Raw genomic sequence first — 19,020 nt, forward strand, 5'->3', positions numbered from 1 at the left:
CTATGCCTAAGGCCGGCTCTGGCCACACAATAGTACCCCAGTCTAAATACACCACACAGTAGCACAATGGTATTCACAATAAACAACACCAGTGCCGTAACTAGCCATTTTGGTGCCCTGTGCCAGAAAGAGAATTGATAACTGCCCCACCACCACAGCCAACACAAGGAAAGTGCGTGCCAAAGGTGCATATCAAAAATGTAGGATCGTGGCTTTATAGGTAAAGGACATTGCCATATAAAAGTACCAATAACACAGTAATGCCCATTATACATTATGCCACACATCATGATGCCCCTTACACAGTATGCACGACACTGTAATGCCCATTACACAATATACTGTACACCATAATCCAGGGCCAAAACTAGGATTTCTACCCCGCACTCAACAGGAATAAACCACCAGGCACAGTGGGTTGCCATTTCAAAATCAACAGGTCAAAATGTGAGATTTTTTGCAGGAAAAAGTTTAATTTTTACCGCAATTTGCTTCCTATTACATTTTCGGAAAATGTGCAAATTTGTTTTTTCTAAAAATTGCATGTTGAAATATCTCCTATTAAATGTCACCCTTGATCTCGTGGCAAATTTGTTCTCAAAATGGGCGAAACCATATGCACTGCAGGTGGGGCAAATGTAACGTGCAGAGAGAGTACGCTTTGGGAAGATGTGTTCAAACTGAATTCTAAATTGCAGTGTAAAAATAAAGCAGCCAGTACTGTATATACCCTGCACAGAAACAAACTAACTCATACAAATGTAACTGTCTTTGCACATGATACATCTGCCCCACCTGCATTGCACATGGGCCATTGTTCTAGTTGACTCGCAAGGCTGCGAATTCGCAGCCTTGCGAGTCACCCAGGCATGCACTGCCAGCCGAATGCCGGTCCGCACCCCCCCCCCCCCTCGCACATCAGGTTCGTTCACAAGGCCTGCAAATGGATGTTTAAATTAAACATCCATTTGCAGCCTACTGTATGTGGAAATACCCACATCATACCATGGTCGCCGGCCATCAAATGATGTGAAATGAGCACGCATATCTAAGTGACTCTCTAAGGCAGTGGTTCCCAACCTGGGGTACTAGTACCCCTGGGGGTACTCTGAAGACCAGTTGGGGGTACTTGGAAACAATATTGCTAATGGTGGAAGAAGAAAAAGTATCCCAATAGCAAAATAAGTCTACCATTGCCATGGAAACAAGCCACGTTGTGTCATTTCCAGTTCCATCTGCAGCATCATCGGCGTCTCCTCGTGCTTTTGCCCAACCAGCAATTCACTGAGAGCTACCTGTGAACATCTGCCCCGCACTGACATGGGTGGAAGAAGCATTAATCCTACAGACGTTAGCGGGAACTCTGGAGACAATACACAGCCAGCGGCCAGACAAAGACGGACCTGATTCCTGACCATATACTAGTCCACGGCTACCTCCACGCATACTGCTCACTTCCACTCAGAAGTACCGTGGAAATTTCAAATTGAGTGGAGGGGTACTTATAATGAAAAGCCTAATCAAGGGGTACGGGAGAGAAAAAAGGTTGGGAACCACTGGTCTAAGGGCATCTGTGTGTGAAAGGGGTACAGAGGCATGGAACTTTCCCTCTCAAAAACTGCCCCTGCTGTGGGTACCAATGATTCCAGGTATTGCTTCAAGCAGTTTGTAGTTAAAAAACAAGTGGAGACACCTGGCCCTCTCCATTTTTCCTGGTATCCATGTATATATACACCACCTTAATCCTCCTGATGGTGGCCCTGTCTATATCTGCTGAGCCGGCCTCCCTCTTTTGCTATCTGCCTGTCGGAGCCTGGCATAGGGCCAGATGCACTAAGCTTCCAAAGTGATAAAATGGAGAGTAATAAACAGCCAGCCAATCAGCTCCTACCAGACATGTCACAGACTGTGTTTGAAAAATGTCAGGCAGGTTGTTTATCACTCTCCTTTTTATCACTTTTGAAGCTTAGTGCATCCAGCCCACAGTATGCAGCAGGCAGACACAGCTTGACGGTGACAGACAGCAGTGGCCCTACTGATGCACTGTCACAGCCTGCCACTGGACATAGGGCTTGACACAGAGATGGACGTAGAACACAAAGCAGCAGCGTCCTTGAACGCAGCTGTTTTGCAAGCTAAGGGTTATGCCGCAGGAGGCATTACCCTAAAAAGACACTGGCTGCCAGCTTCTATGAGTTTCTCAGGTTACTCAGAATAGCTGGCCTGGGCTGCTGACATTCCAGCAGGGTTGCCGACTTTATTATTCTCCTCTCCGGGAGAAGCCCGGAGAGGAGAGTTTCAGTAGCCGCTCGGGGGGTGGGGCTTAAGAATGACATCACTAAGCCCAGCCCCATGATGGTAAACCAGCGAATTCACAGATCTCCGTGGAGGGGGGAGGGGTTAAAATGATGTGATTGTGCCGTTTTAGCTCCGCCCCCTCCTCTGAGACCCAAGGATTGCGGCATCTTAATTCCGCGATCTGGGGGACAGCGGGGGTCATCCCCTGAATGTGCAGTACGGGTCCTGCATGTGCACAGATCAACAAACATCAGAGATTTAGGTAAACTGTCCAGTTTGCGTACACTACAACCCCCCCCCCCCCCCATAGAGTGTAGGCTATTCTGATATTCTGCTGGGCATCCCTATATAGTAATAGATTTCATGTCTGAATCCACAGGGGATGCCCGGCTTATCTTCTTCCATCTTTTACTTGTGTATTGTTAGAAGGATAATTCTCTCCTCTCTGCTGGAAAAGCTTTTATCTGATTTCTGCAAATCCTACTTAGCTGCAGTATGAACCTTACCAAGTGCCCGCTGAGTCCCATACACAAAACACAGGGCTCAGTGTGAAACATAGTAGAGGCTGTAGTCTAACCACTGAGGCTGTGCTGCAGAAGCGTCTGTTCTCTGCAACTCACGTCATCTTCCCTGCAGCCCCACTAGGGGAGAAACAGGCTTGTTATTCCACAGGAAAAGCTGTTTCTTCCAAAACAGTTTATACGACTAGAAAGAGGATTAGATGAATGCCATTGCTTTTCTGCTTGCGTCAGCATGAAACGTATGGGCCTTTATTCATTGATTTTTCTAATGCAGACAGAGAACTGATCTCCTAGCGTTACAAAATGGCAGACAGATGTAGACTTTCTCCAATCCCCTCAATCATATTATATACTTGTCTACAATCCTTCATAATTACCACATGACTTCTATATCTAGTCATTGGGCAAACACCCGTCATATTACATGCTGCACAGGCTGTAACAATGATAAATATTACTTGTTTTATCTCCTGACAGAAGGTTTGGGCTATATATGATCTAGATCAGGGATGGGGAACCTGTGGCCTCCAGCTGTTGGTGAATTTACCTGCCCAGCATGCCCTGCTACAGTTTTGCTATTTGGCCATGCTAATACTGTTGCAGGGCATGCTGGGATGTGTAGTTCAACAACAGCTGGTGAGCCAAAGGTTCCCCATCACTGATCTAGATCAGGCTTGCCTACCCTCCCGGAATTGCCGGGAGGCTCCCGAAAAACGGGTACCCCTCCCGGCCCCCCGGGAAGGTGGGCAATCCTCCCGGCAATGCAGCCCCCGAAACCCCCCTTCGCTCTGCCCAAAATACCGGTTTTTGCAGGTCCGCGGTGAGGGGAGGGGCTACATTTACGCGAACCGCGTCATTTTGCATAATTTTTGCCCCTCCCCCAATCCGCGGACCCGCCATGGGCGGTGTTTGCCTGCCATGGGGGCGGCGCTTGATGACATCCCCCCCCCATGCCATACTACCATCAGGAGAAAGCAAATGTCTGCAACTATGATCTAGATCTATGTTCCATTGTATTAGCCAGTAGAATGGGGCTTTATTTATTTGACCTAATTTGTTTTGTATACAGTACATTTATTTATTATATTTACAGTTTCTTATATAGCGCAGCAGATTCCGTTGCGCTTTACAATTGTAGCCAGAGATAAAACAAACTGGGTAACAAAAGACAGACTTGGAGGTTAGAGGGCCCTGCTGCAATTTACAATCTATAGGGATATTGGAGGGAAAAACAAGGACAGGCACCAGTAATAGCATAGCAGTCCCCCATCGATCATTTATGTAAAAATATGTTTGTTATCAGCAAGGGTTAGTGACACTAAGGTTACAACTATCGATATATTGGCTTTATATCTTTAAACTTTAAAGCCCTCATTTGTAGGCATTTAAACCCTCTCTCACTCCCTAGAGTGGGTGTGTTCCCACTGCAATTCTCACAAGAGTAATACCCCTTTCACATTGCAGCTGTAACACGGTATATTGCCGTTTTTTTAGTGCTTTAAAACGGTTCCAGCTGCAATGTGAAAGCTACATTGTCAATTTACCGGTTACAGAAAACCGGTATTTTGACACGTGTTAAAAGCAGGATCCTACACGTTCCTGAGCCGTTTTCCCTGCAGTCTGAACAGCTCAGAAACGGTATTTGCTACAAATGATTTTAATTTTCAATAGTTTTTGATAACCACACTTGATCCCCGCCCACAAGCAGGAAAAAAACATTTAAAATGACATTGTATGGCTTTCTATGGGTGAAACGGGTTGAATCTGAAAGGTACAAAACGGTATTTAAACTGCAATATACCTTTACAACATGCAATATGAAAGGGGTTTAACTGGCTTTTGACCAGTTTTAAGACACGTTTAGAAAAACGGGTTGAAAGCAGGTTTTTGCAATGTGAAAGCAGTATAACAGTGCCTGTACTACCTGACACAGGGAGCAGCAGGGCTATTTTGGCCACTCTTTTTCTTCACTGCAGGTGTCTCTCCCCAATTCTCTCATCTGTCATCCTCTTATTAATGATGACAAGAAAGCAGAAATTGGGTGAGATCCATAGACACTAGCAGTCTTTTTATTCTCTCTACCTGTACCTCATTTAATTATAGCAAATGTGAGTCAGGTAAAATAAGTCACTTCAATCTGTTTTGAACCTGAATGCCAATGTGAGTTTAATACTCTAACCTCTGCCTAATTTGCCAATTAATGATGTATTTAGCAGATTTACGGAACTGTCAATTATACTAAAGCTTAGTTTAACTGTGTTAAGAAGACACGTTGTATCAACAAGTTATATGTGAAGTTTCAATTTGATGGTGCATCACAGATGTTACATTGTACTTCTACTTAAAATACTGCATGCTATTATGGCTATGAATTTCTTATATAAATAACCTTAATGCAGTGTTAAAGAGAAATCATTATTGCTTGATTGTCTAAGGGTTAACAACCTTGTTAAACAGAGTTGCAGTTTCTATATATATTTGATACAGAACTGGGAAACTTGTTATAGGAGATGTGGTTACATTTGCACTGATAAATGAATTAACTATACGGTGGTTGTCTGTCTGTGCTCTTTACAAGTGTCTTGATTTTGAGATAAATAAATTATCCATGTAATTGTCTAATTAAGGGAACTACAACCTGACACTTATCTATAACCAAAGGGATAGAAAGTAATTTGCTGTGCATTTTTAATCCTTTTTTTCTATGTAATCATTACCATTTATATTAACATTTATATATTAAAAGTTAAATTTTAAATTTAAACAATTTTTTCCTGACATATAGTTTCTCCCAATACACTTGTGCTAGTTACAGGTATATATTGTTAAGGAGTGCCCCCACACATGAGTCTTCTTTTTCTTCTGTATATTTGTATGTTTTTCTGACTCTGGGGAGCACCACCAGACTTGTAAATAGAAATTTAAGGCTCTCTCAAACCAAAATTACTATAGGACCTGGTAACCAACTAATTATCCACTCCACTTTTCAAAATTGACATTACATTTACAAATGTCTTAGTGGAGACGCCAGTGCGGGTTTCAAACAAAAAAACTCTCTAGTCCCACCAAGTTGCAAGTGCAGAAGAAAACCTATATAATACATAAGTGCCTCAGAGGGTTATGGGTGTAGCAGGGGCATAACTATAGCACTGCAGCCCCCGCGGTGCTATAGTAATGCCCCCGCCCCCCCATCCCGGGCAGGCTTACCTGTCTGCGCGTCCCGGCTCCCCTCCTGGCTTCAATCAATTCTATAGAGACGGACCACGATAAAATGGCGGCCCCATAAAGCAGAAAGTTCTCTGAAACTGTCTGCGGTATGGGGGCGGCCATTTTATCGTGGTCCGTCTGCATAGAATTAGCCAGGAGGGGAGCCTGGACGCGCAGACAGGTAAGCCTGCGGCGATGGGGGGGGGGGGAGGTGCCCCCCATTAACGGCGGGGGGGCGCCCCAAACCAAGCTTTGCCACTGGCGTGTAGAACTTAGATATGATAGGCTTGCTTGAAGAGTTGAGTTTTCAGGGAACGTTTGAAAGTTTGGAGACTAGTGGAGAGTCTCATTGTGCGTGGAAGGGCATTCCATAGGATGGGAGCAGCCCGATGGAAGTCCTGTAATAGTGAAAGGGAGCTGGTGATCCGTGCAGAAGAGAGACGCAGATGTTGTGCAGAGCGGAGTGGTCGAGATGGGAGATATTTTGTGATTAGAGAGATATATGCTGGTGCAGTATGGTTAATAGCTTTATATGCTAGCAGAAGGGTTTTATATTGAATACGGTATAACACAGGTAACCAATGGAGGGACTGGCAGAGTGGATCAGCAGACGATGAGCGCCTTGCTAGGAAGATCAGCCTAGCAGCAGCATTTAGAATAGATTGCAGTGATGAGAGTCTGTTCTTGGGAAGACCAGTTAGGAGACTGTTGCAATAATCAATGCGTGATATAATGAGTGCATGGATAAGAGATTCAGTAGTGTCTTGTGTGATATAGGGCCATATTTTGTATATGTTTTTTAGATGTATACATGTACAGTATCATGACTATTTAACAAAATCGCAATGCAGAAAATATCAGAGATGCCACCTATAATAGGCAAACTAGTAGGGCAGACTGCAGTCCCCATTTCTTCAGTGGGGACTATTGATCTGGCCTATATCATTAAGAACTAAAAGCTCAATTCTTAGGAGCTAATCCCAGTTAGCTACAGCCATCTTCAGATGAGTTAGCCATTGTAGCCAATAGGCAGCTTGTTTTCAGACAACCACTTTTTATCCCAGCAAGCAAGCATCATTTACTACAGTAACTCCAATACATTAGAGAAGACATGTGTGATAAGAGAGATGAACCAGGCGCCAGATGACAAGTGCTAGGGAAAGGTATAGAAAGTACAAAGCCATAGCAGAGCAACAATCCATCCTGTGATGAACCAGGACAAAGCTGAGAGCCCTGAGCATCCTAAGCCAAAGGTAGGTGCTGCAGTGCAGTGACGGTGCCGCCCCTCTAGTTACAGCCGTGGAATGCCTATTAATGTATTAAAAAGACTGTTGTGATTTACAGACTTTAAAATGATAAAATCTGTCATACAGGGGCCATTTTATTATTCATTGTCTGCTTTCCTCAAATAAATAGCAATGCATTTTGCTATTTATTTGAGGAAATCAGACAATGAATAATAAAATGGCCCCTGTATGACAGATTTCAAGGAAAGCCTGTGTTTGGATGGGCATTCCCAGCGTTTCTATTTTGGGCACGCCCATTAAATGCCAGTGGCATGCCCCCGCCTGTCAATCAGGCAGTGAGTGCCTTGCAAACACAGTAACTCGCAACCGGGCTGCAAGTAACGGATCCATAGGGAAAGGGGAAGAGCCTGCTGGCGATTTCCCCTGTACACCTGTGGGCCAGTCCAACCCTGCAGTCAGAGTTATAAAAGATTGGGACACAAGCAGCTTCTTATTATGTCTAATAACTATCTTACTGTAGCAGCCATCGGGATGGAGCAGCCAGGGAGGCAGTACAGGTGTGCGGAGCTATAATTGGGTCATTGGTTTATATTCCAGAGCTTTGATACAGTGGACAGCGGCATCTATAGATGGCATTACCCTATAGATTCCTATGGACTTATTTTCACGTTTCTCCTTGAGAAAGATACAATTGGATCCCCCCCAGTACCTCCACCAAGGGATGCAACACTCAACGCATGTGCAGACAGACTCCACACAGCAAATTACAACTCTCATTGGGGGAGCTGTCCTTTGCTGAATAATTCATGCACACTGCTTTAGAAATCACTGATATGTATGCGCTGTATGAGTCAAGCATCCCCCCCCAATGTGTCCAAACTGGCATGAAATGGTGTAGTGTTTAATGACTATTGATGTTGGTGTGTGACAATAATGTTGATTTATTTATAATGGGAGTTCTTTCATGTGCCTTTTGCTGCATACGATTTTGCACTTGGCTTAGAGCATAAGCCAGGCACCAATATCAGATAATCAACCATTTACTAACTTGAGAGTTATGACGATTTGAGTTAGAATAATGTGCACATCTACTGTACTGGTCACCATACAAAGGCAGAAAATCAGGAATATTTAGGCCACTTTGTGATCAACTTTATGCCACGCCTCTTATTTGTCTCTCGTTTGAAAGAAATCATTGAAATTGGTTGCGTATTAAAAATATTGTTATATGAATATTTAAAAATCAGAAATGTTTGATTGATACCCCTTTCACATTGCACTTTTAAAACGGTATATTGCCGTTTTTTTTCCATTTTAAAACGTTTAAGGCTGCAATGTGAAAGTGCCAGAGTTGATTTACCGGTTAAAGTTAACTGGTATTTCAACACGGTTAAAAAGCAGAGTCCTACACGTTTTAAAGCCGTTTTTTGGGCAGTTTGAACAGCTCTATTTCAATAGCTTGAAACGTGTCCCTTGGGGGTTAAACGGGTTGAATGTTTGAATGGTATTAAAGGATTTTTAAAACGGTTTTCACCTGCAATGTGAAAGGTCTCAAGGCTCAGACCCGTTTTAAAGTCCCACTTAAGAATACCGTGTCATTACCCATTTCTGCAATGTGAAAGCAGTATTACAGAAACAAATCATGATGTTACAGTGACAGATTGAAATCACTGTATATATTTAAAAATTTACAAATCTAAAATACATCATTATGCCCTTTTGCCCCTCCTAAGTCTGCCAGTAAGCTCTTGAGGCCACCGCGTTGAGGGAGAATTGCCCAGTTTTCCAGGACCCAGGAGACTTTCACCATGATTCAAGAGTTGACAAGTATGGTCCTATATGCAGCTATGTATAATTTTTCAATATACAATCATAAAATAAAAAGAAAATGTAATTTACATTTATTTCAACATCATAGTCATAGTCAGCCCTATGTCCCTTATTCTAGTTCACTCTTAGAGGCAAATTCTTTCTCAGATGGACAAAACCATGTGCACTGCAGGGGGGCAGATGTAACAGGTGCAGATAGAATTAGATTTGTGTGAGTTATTTTGTTTCTGTGCAGGGAAAATACTGACTGCTTTATTTTTACACTGCAATATAGATCTCACTTTGAAAAAAAACCCAACCAAATCTAACTCTCTCTGCACAAGTTACAGTGCACATGGTTTTGTCCATCTAAGAAGGAATTTGCCTCTAAGAGTGAACTAGAATAAGGCCCTGTATACCAAAAAAGTTGCAAATACCTTTATTTTCTGTGCGTGCATGGAACACTCAATTACTGGCCTGCAATATTTTTATGCAGAAATATATCGCCCTGAAAATTTTCTCCTTTTTTTCTTTGCGCACAATTCCAAATCAAGCCACTGTATGTCACTTATTTTTCATTATTTTATTTGTAGCCATGATAAAATCATTTAAGGGACAGGAGTAGTTGAGCCGACATGGGAGCAGTGTTAATTTCGGCTATAAAATTTTAGACTAAAACTACTCATCGACAAAGGTTTTTTTCTGTGACTAAAGTGTAATGAATTCCAAAATAGGAATATTTTAATAACGAAAATGTTGACTAAATATTCCTCCATGTTTTCACGACTAAAATTGAATAGATGAAAATGCTGTATCACTTTCGTCAGGACACCACATTTTTCGAGTGAATGATTTTTTGGATTCTTTAATTGTGTTTTATACAGTTTTATCCATCCTCTCTGGCCCTAGATTTACTGCGGCTGTGCACCAACTCTTTGTCATGGGAATCACTTACTCAGTTTATGTGGCAAGCTAATTACAGTAGTTAACTTTAGCTAAATAGCTATATATCATAATATGCATCCTTACAGCTTCATTTTATTTTGCAGTAGACTAGTCCTGTACTACTTAATTGTATCTAGCAGGTTTATTTTTCTTTAATTATTTAAATTAACATTTTTAATAAAAAAAAAAAAACAATTGTATTCTTGAATTGATATTTGCAGAAATAAAAAAATACCTGCTGTGAAGGAAATATAATTTGTGTTGCACTTGTTTGATACCTACAGTACAAAATACATAGTGAAAGGTAAACAAAGTATTCAAGGGAATGATGAAAGAAATGATTTACAGCAAAATCCATTACAGTATCATTAAATGGCAAAGCTATGACTAAAATGAAAATGTTCGTCAAGATCCACTGACTAAAACTTGACTAAAACTAAATTAAAACATTTGACTAAAATGTGACATTTAATTTTGTCAAAGTTTAGAAAAGTAACTAAAATTAAATTGAAAATCGGTGACGAAATTAACACTGCATGGTAGCAGGGCATACAGAGGGAGGAGAGTGGGAGGGAGGGGACGGAGGTGACAGGATGGTATTGGCTGGGTCCATAACTACCGGTAATATATATAAAGGTAGTACAGCACAGTTGCCTACCCTCCTGCATTCTGCAGGAGCCTCCCTGAAATAGTAGAAATCTCCTTGTCTCCCTGAACAGTCTAGAAATCTCCCTGATATCTCCTGTCCTAATCCACATTATGCAGCTGTTACCTTTTTTGGGGAAAAAATAAATCAGAGATATATACAATCAGATGGGATTTGAACATGGAATTTGTTCCATAGGCAGCACATTTATTATCACGTACTGTATGATAATGTTAGATATGGGAATCCATATGTGATGACAACAGGCTCTAATATAAAGATATACAGTACTGTACAGTATATCTAGTTCACATTGGATTGTACTGACACAGGGGGTGAAATGTAATAGAGTGAGAGTTGAGAGTTTCAGAAAGTGAGAGATTTTAGGAGAGTTTTCCCTTTATTTTTTAAGCGGCAATCAATTACACTGCAAACCCAGGTTGATTTTGCCATGTAATTGATTGCTGCTTTAAAAAAATGTTAAAACTCACCCAAAATCTCTCACTTTCTGAAACTCTCACCCTATTCCATTTGGCCCACTGTCTTTTAGATCTAGATACTGTAACCACTCCGTAGTAAAGGATACACTTACACATTTTGGCATATGGAGTTATTGACGTTCCAGACCTGTTTATACCATTTTGGTTATTTTTATATATTTATATTTTTTTCTATTTGCCTCAGTTGGGCCCTTATTCTGATCTCGGCGGTACGGCCCGCGTGCGGCCGTACCGCCGATGTTTTCACTCTGCACATGCGCAGAGGTCACTCTGCGCATGTGCAGGCGAAATCGCCGCACACAAATTTTATACGCCGCAAAGGGGGCGTATAGGGGCGTGAGGGGCTTAATAGCCTCATTTCCCTATGCATACGCCCCGCGTTTCATGGGCGTTCCCATGCAAACGCGGGGCGTATGCATGGTAATGAGGCTATGACGCCAGTGATGGGGGCGGAAAGCTGACATCGCCGGATGTCAGCTCTCCACCCCCATACAAGCTTTCACACGGACGATTGTCCGTGTGGTCTAAGCTTGCGTGAGCGGGTGGAGCGTGCGGCCCTGCCTTCGATGGTCGTCGACCATCGAATGCAGGGGGCAGCTCCCACCATGGTGGAGGCGTACGCCCCACCATTTTCATGCGGATCGCCAGCCGTCCGCGTACGGACGGCCGTGGCGATCCGTCTTGTAGGCGGGGATTGGTTTGTGCGGCCGGAGCAACGTATGCGGCTCCGGCCGCACAGATCAGAATAAGGGCCTTGATGTGATGCATTTTATACTGTATTAATAAATATTATGTTTTAAATGATCTCTAATAGAGCGAGTGCCCCAAACAAAAAGAATACTTTTGTTTCTCCTAATATGTGCATATGTGCAAAATACTTTATATTCAATATGTATTTTCCACTCAAATACAGTATGCACCGAATGATTCTGCAGTTACATAATTACGTTTATAAATTGCTCGTTCAGCCACCAATATGCATGTAGTGCTGCCCTCTATTGGCAAATTACAATACATTGTCATGTCTGAACCATTATTATATAACTGCTGAAATTCCAAAGAAAAATCATAAACACAGAGTTTGTGGAAAATTACAGGGACAGGAGATGACAGTGAAAAAAATAAATAGGTTTTCACTGATTCATGTGTCACTGCTCAGCCAGAAAGTAAGGGGAAAATGTTTTGCAGCTGCACTTTTATAGCACTTGTACTTATATTATCCGTGCATACTCCAATTGCCTGTTATTACAGCCTATCTAATAGGGATAAAATGGCAGGTGATTATAGGTTATTCTCAGTATGAAACGTCAGATATTACATCACAGGAACCACTTACTTCCTGTGCGTAGGTTAACAGCAATGGTATTGCAAATCATAGACTTACACATACATACTGTATATAATCTATCTATCCTCTGTTTGACTCATTTAGTACATAGCCTTTTGTCTGTATGTCCTAGCGATATGAGTAACTTCCCAAAATGTAAAAATTAATCTGTATTATTGTAATTTTACGCTGGTTAAGGTATGCCCCGGGAATTATCGTCAGCCCGATACTGCCAAATACCATACCAGTGTCAATTTACAGTATGAAATTAATAATTATGGATGCAGTTATGGATGCAGTTATTTAGTAATGGTTCTGCAATGGATGCAGTTATATAATAATGGTTCTAGAACTAGAAGACATGACAATATATTGTAATTTGCCAATAGAGGGCAGCACTACATGCATAAGACCAATGGATGCCATTGATTTGAAATATTGTAATATTTGATTGTATTCATTTAAAATAATTTTATATAATTATACTACCTTTAGTACAGTATGATTTTTTTTTGTTTTATTGTACTTAATTTGACTTGCTGAAAGAATCAATCACTAGGGGGAGGCTTTATTTAACCTTTTGAGTGCCATCATCTCTATGAGAGATGTGCAAAACATCCACTAAACATGCCAGCGTGGCACACATTTGTTATATAAATTCAAATAAAAAATGTTGTTTAAAAATAGATTATATTTCCTATATATAAGGTAAACGTTACAGGTCACTATGATGAATAAAAATATTTGCTTGACATTTTTAACACTTATTTTGATAAATTCACTTGGCACTCAAAGGGTGAAACTAGAGATATGTGCTGGCCTATTTTGCTGGTTTTGCTTCTAATTCAATGTCGAGTAAAGGGTTTTGGATTCAGTTTTGCTAAAACCACCTCACGTGTTTTAGTTTTGGATCTGTATTATTTTCAAAAATGTATTAAAAACAGCTAAAATCATGTATTTTGGGCATGTGTTTGTTCCTACAATATTATTAACTTCAATAACACTAATTTCTAATCATTTCCATTCAACTTTGACCACCTCACAGCTCCCAATATTGTTTTCACCAATACTGGCCATGAACTGGTTCGCTGACTAAAAAAAAGAGACAAAGCAGCTGCACAAAAACACGCAGTTTAAAACAATATAGCCCATATTGTGAATAATGGACTACAGTAGTGTATATTGTTCACAATACACTGCACAGTAGTGTCTGTTATGCACGTTACATTGCAATTTAGGGGGAAATTTACTAAAGAAAATTTGTAAAAAATAAGTGTATTTGTATCCAGAAATACACTTATTTTTGACATTTACTATCCCGAAAATATGGCAATTCGTATTCGTATTGATAGCACATCAACACGAATACAAATTGCCGTATTTTCGGGATAGTAAATGTAAAAAATAAGTGTGATACAAATACACCTAATTTTTTACAAATTTCCTTTAGTAAATTTCCCCCTTAGTGTCTGTTATACACATTACACCATACAGTAGTGTCCACTGTTCACATTACACTGCAACAGTAATACACCTGAGACACACTGCACCGCATAGCAGTATCCAATATGCACATTACATTGCACAGTAGTGTCTGTTATTCACTTTATACTGCACAGTAGTGCCCCTTACATTATGTGACCTGTACGGTACCTTTTATACACAGTACCCCATAGTAGAGCCCCTTATACAAATTACACCAGACAGCAGAGCAACTTATACACATTATGCCGCAAAGTTGTACCCATTAAATAGATTACGCCACACAGTAGAGTTACAACAAACAAGTCCAATAATAGTATATACCAATTCTATGGAAAATGTAATGTAATTAGTCAATTTATCAAATGTTTTTGTCCCCAATGAGGAATAACAGACGATAGCAACATATCATAAAGCTGGAAGGAACATAAGCATTGTGAACACTGCCTCTGTCTATTGCATTGCAAGCTAAATTGAGATCCCTTTAAATCCTCATATTAAACTTAGGTGTCATGCCTTCAGCATATGTCTTATGTCATGCTTTCAGGATTTATACGTTAAGGGGGAAATTTAATAAAAAAAATTAGTGGAAAAAAATCGTATTTTCATACGAAAATACATTTTTTTTTGGTGTATACGTATTTTTGGCATTTACTATGCCAAAAAAACGTATTATCGTATTCTTAATGATGGGACATTTGTATTTGTATTTACAAATACGAATGTCTACACCATCGATAGAATACGACAGGAATCACCATTCAAAAGAATGGTGGTTCCTGATTTACTAAGCAGCCGTATTGATAATACGGCTGCTAATTGGCGTGAAACAGCCACGAAAATACGGCAGGAAAATACTGTACACCTTATTTTCCTGTCATATTTGCTTTAAGCCTGCATGGATCAGTCAGATCCGTGCAGGCTTTAGTGTAAAAAAAAAATAGAAAAATAAATAAATAAAAAAAAAACAGCGTGGGGTCCCCCCCCCAAAGCCGTAACCAGCACCAGGCTGAAAGAGCCGGGGCCGGTAATCTCATGAGAATGATTCTATTGACTTTCTCAGCTCCTGATTGGCCGCCTAGCGGCCAATAGAATCATTCTGATGTCCGCTGCGGGGAGATGCCGGAGTCGCCGGCAGCTTGAAGAACCTGGAAGAAGCCCTGGACTACGGCAGATCAAGACTGAAGAACTTCCATGGAGGACCTGGGTGAGTAGGATTTCCTTCCACAGGTCCACCATGGATTTCTTCGGACCCCTGACCGGACGCCGACATGGAGATCGACATGGTGAAGAATGCCGACATAGATGCGGACCGGGACAAGGCACTGGATCAAGACCTTGGGACCTACCTACGGGATCAAGATAGGTAAGTATCAGTATGTGTGTGATGTATGTATTAAAGTTTTATTTTTCTTATGTGTCAGTGTGTGTTTATTTTACTATTTTTTTTAACTGTGGAACTACAAGACCCAGCGGGCCCTTTAATGCCCTGCAGGCTGGGACTTGTGGTTCTCCAAGTCCCAGCTTGCAGGGTAGGCTTGCTGGGACTCATAGTTCCTCAGTTAAAAACAATAGTTTATTCTATTTTTTTTACACACAATCAGCTCGATGCCCACCGCCCAGGGGCATCGAGGACAGCACCAGGCTTCAGCCTGGTCAGGTAAGTCCTGGAGGGTGGGGACCCCTTTATTGGGGGGGTCCCCACTCCCCCAGGGCCCCTGGCCAGGCTGACCGGTCAGGGGTTAATGCTTTGGCCGGGGGGACTTGTATAAAAAGTCTCCCCCCGGCTGTGGCATAACCCTGCTGGCTGGTTGAGCCTGGGGCTGGTTCTTAAAATATGAGGGACCCCTAGTCATTTTGTCCCCCGTATTTTGGGAACCAGCCCCGAACCTGGAGCCTGGGGCTGGTTGTTAAAAACCAGCCCCGAACCTGGAGCCTGGGGCTGGTTGTTAAAAACCAGGTCGGGTTTCCTGATATTTAATTACCGGCCCCGGCTCTGACTGATCCATGCAGACTGCCTACCCTAATTCGTATTACGGCCAGCTAATACGAATTAATACGACATTGGAGGGTTACAAAGAAGTTGTATTTGACTGCTTTGTAAATCCCCCTCCGGAACACGACAAAGCATACGAGGTATGCTGTTGTATTAATTTGAATTAAGAATACGAATGCAACTTTTTGCATTCGTATTCTTAGTAAATTTCCCCCTAAATCTCTGTGTTTACATTAATTCATGTTATCACCTCTAAGCCCGCCATGGACTAATGCATCCCTTATGGCCACATACAAATCTTGTTTCTCTAGATATCTTTGGCCACTCTCCATGAGGTGCAAATGTGACAAAACTGCTAAAGAGTAGACAAGTGGAGAAGTTGTCCAATCAGCAATTGGCTGCAACATCACTTTTCTGATGGTTTCAAAACCAAAAAGGTGCAAGTTGTGTCCTGTGAGCAGTTCATATGGTGAACTTATACTGCAAATTTCATTATCAATACAGTTCCAAACTCAATGATGAGTTAAATGATGTGGGACCTGTTCATGAGGGTGTTATTTTAAAGGAGGAGGAGTTTTTAACTTGTACAGTATATAAGAGTTAAAACGGTTTAATACAAGAGATAAAGTGGATAGAGATTAAGGGGATAATTTAATAGGATGATAGATTCAGAAAGTGAAAGATTTGGTAAGAAATCTCCAGGTTTTTTTTAAAGCGGCAATCATTTACACTGCAAAACCAGTTTGATTTTAATGTGTAAATGATTTACAAAACGCTGCGTGTAAACCAGGGCCGGCGCCACCACTAGGCAAGTCTAGGCATTTGCCTAGGGCGCCGGCCACTGGAGGGCGGCATTTCGCCCCCGTGCCGCGGGTACCTGTCCTGCGCCGTCTGGGGAGTAAGGGGTGTCTATTCCGGAATCTGACAGGAGCCCGCGCGGGTACCTGTCCTGCGCCGTCTGGGGAGTAAGGGGTGTCTATTCCGGAATCTGACAGGAGCCCGCGCGGGTACCTGTCCTGCGCCGTCTGGGGAGTAAGGGGTGTCTATTCCGGAATCTGACAGGAGCCCGCGCGGGTACCTGTCCTGCGACGCTTTGTGTACCTGGCGGCGGCGGCGGGGGTCCCTGCAGTGAATAATAAATAACAAGCTCTATCCGGCGGCGCGGGAAGTGCTTCTATTTTGAAAACACTGGCCGCACGCTGATTCAGCCAATCAGCGTGCGGCCAGTGTTTATTCAAAATAGAAGCACTTCCCGCGCCGCCGGATAGAGCTTGTTATTTATTATTCACTGCAGGGACCCCCGCCGCCGCCGCCAGGTACACAAAGCGTCGCAGGACAGGTACCCGCGCGGGCTCCTGTCAGATTCCGGAATAGACACCCCTTACTCCCCAGACGGCGCAGGACAGGTACCCGCGCGGGCTCCTGTCAGATTCCGGAATAGACACCCCTTACTCCCCAGACGGCGCAGGACAGGTACCAGCGCGGGCTCCTGTCAGATTCCAGAATAAACACCCCTTCCTCCCCAGAAGGCGCAACAGGTACCCCCCCCCCCCACACACACACACACACACACAATGGCACTGGGGCGCCCCCACCCCGACTCGCCTGGGGCGCTCCGGTGCCTTGCGCCGGCCCTGGTGTAAACGCTTTAAAAAACTGGAGATTTCTTACCAAATCTCTCACTATCTGAATCTCTCATCCTATTAAATTTCACCCCAAGTATGAACCAATCAGCTCCTTACCTGTAACATCAGTACGGGGTCTATGGGCTGGACCCAGGTGTCACCCTCTGAGAGGTTACACCAAAATGGCAGGTGCTGCACTGTGACTTACATGCAGCTTCTGTCACTGAGGATTTGCCGGCAGTGCAGCCACCAAAGTCCAGTGGCAAACGCAGGATTTTCAGAAGGGGGTTTCCAGAGGGGCGGAGCAAAGCACGGAGATGGACACTTAGGTGACCCAGTATATGCCGGGTCAGTTAAAGTATTATAGATAGACCAAATGTATATAAATAATAATAATAATAATAAAAAAAAAATATATATATATACATACATATATATATACATACATACATATACATACAGGGGCGTCAACAGCAGTGTAGACCCCTGGGCATAGCAATGTATTGGGGCACCTACTGATCCTCCAGCGGTAGGGGTGGGGGAAGCTTTGATGTCCCGCGGGTGGTAGGGGGTATTATATCAACCGCTCAGCATGTAGGGCCTTGATCAGTAATTTCCACTAATTACCCCTTTACTGCACAGATACTGGGAGATGGGGTGGGAGAAAGGGGCATTGGGCTGAATGAAGGGGTACCTGACACATAACTTCCAGGGTGGTAGAGGATGTTTAATACGCAGAGGAGGTATGTATAGTGGAGTGGGCTAATTATTCACAATTTTCTGGTGGGAGTACAGCTTGCTTGACTGCAAATATCTCCAGTTCCCAGAAATAGATTTCTTAGATTTTAATGGAATTAAAAACTAGAGAATCCCTCCTACCAAATGGTATTGGGAACTAGGGGATCAGAGTTCAGGAGGCAGAGCAATCTGCCCACGAGTATATAATACTATATACCAGGTGTTTGGAGCTGGAGCAGTAACCAGCTGCTGGAAGGCTGATATCTCTGGTTCTGGGCACAGTAGAGACAAGCTACTAGTGTCTATCAAAGAGGGAGAGCCCCAGCTTTTGGAATATACCCTCATAAAAACTCTAGGTCAAACAGAACCTGAAATATCTGACTGGGAATAACAATTAACAGGCTTGGATGGGGACCACTGCTTTGAAGTCAGATATCTCCGGTTTCCAATGGCCGATTTTTACAATTCTTATACCCCTGGAAAGAGGGGACCCTCAGCTTTCAGATGAGGGCCCTTAGACTCCTGGGGGGGTTTCTGGGTACTCAGAAACCCCCCCTGCGTGCGCTACTGCAGTCTGCTGCGGAAGCGTGGCACCTCCAGGGATACTGGGCACAACTGGCAGGGTGATGAAAAGTGGTCCCGTTTTGAGGAAATGCCCCTTCAATGAGCTCACATTCCC

General features: G+C 42.7%; 1 long non-coding RNA gene across 1 annotated transcript in view; it reads left to right on the forward strand.

Moving 5' to 3' along the window:
- Nucleotides 1-2,465: 2,465 nt before the first annotated feature.
- Nucleotides 2,466-19,020, forward strand: part of LOC146072571 (uncharacterized) — a 100,956-nt gene continuing 84,401 nt past the window's right edge. Inside the window, exon 1 of the long non-coding RNA XR_014473191.1 lies at nucleotides 2,466-2,560. This is a non-coding gene — a long non-coding RNA (uncharacterized LOC146072571). The remainder of the gene's footprint in view (nucleotides 2,561-19,020) is intronic.

This window comes from Crinia signifera, chromosome 4 (assembly GCF_055691185.1).
Source record: "Crinia signifera chromosome 4, ASM5569118v1, whole genome shotgun sequence".
NCBI lineage: Eukaryota > Metazoa > Chordata > Amphibia > Anura > Myobatrachidae > Crinia > Crinia signifera.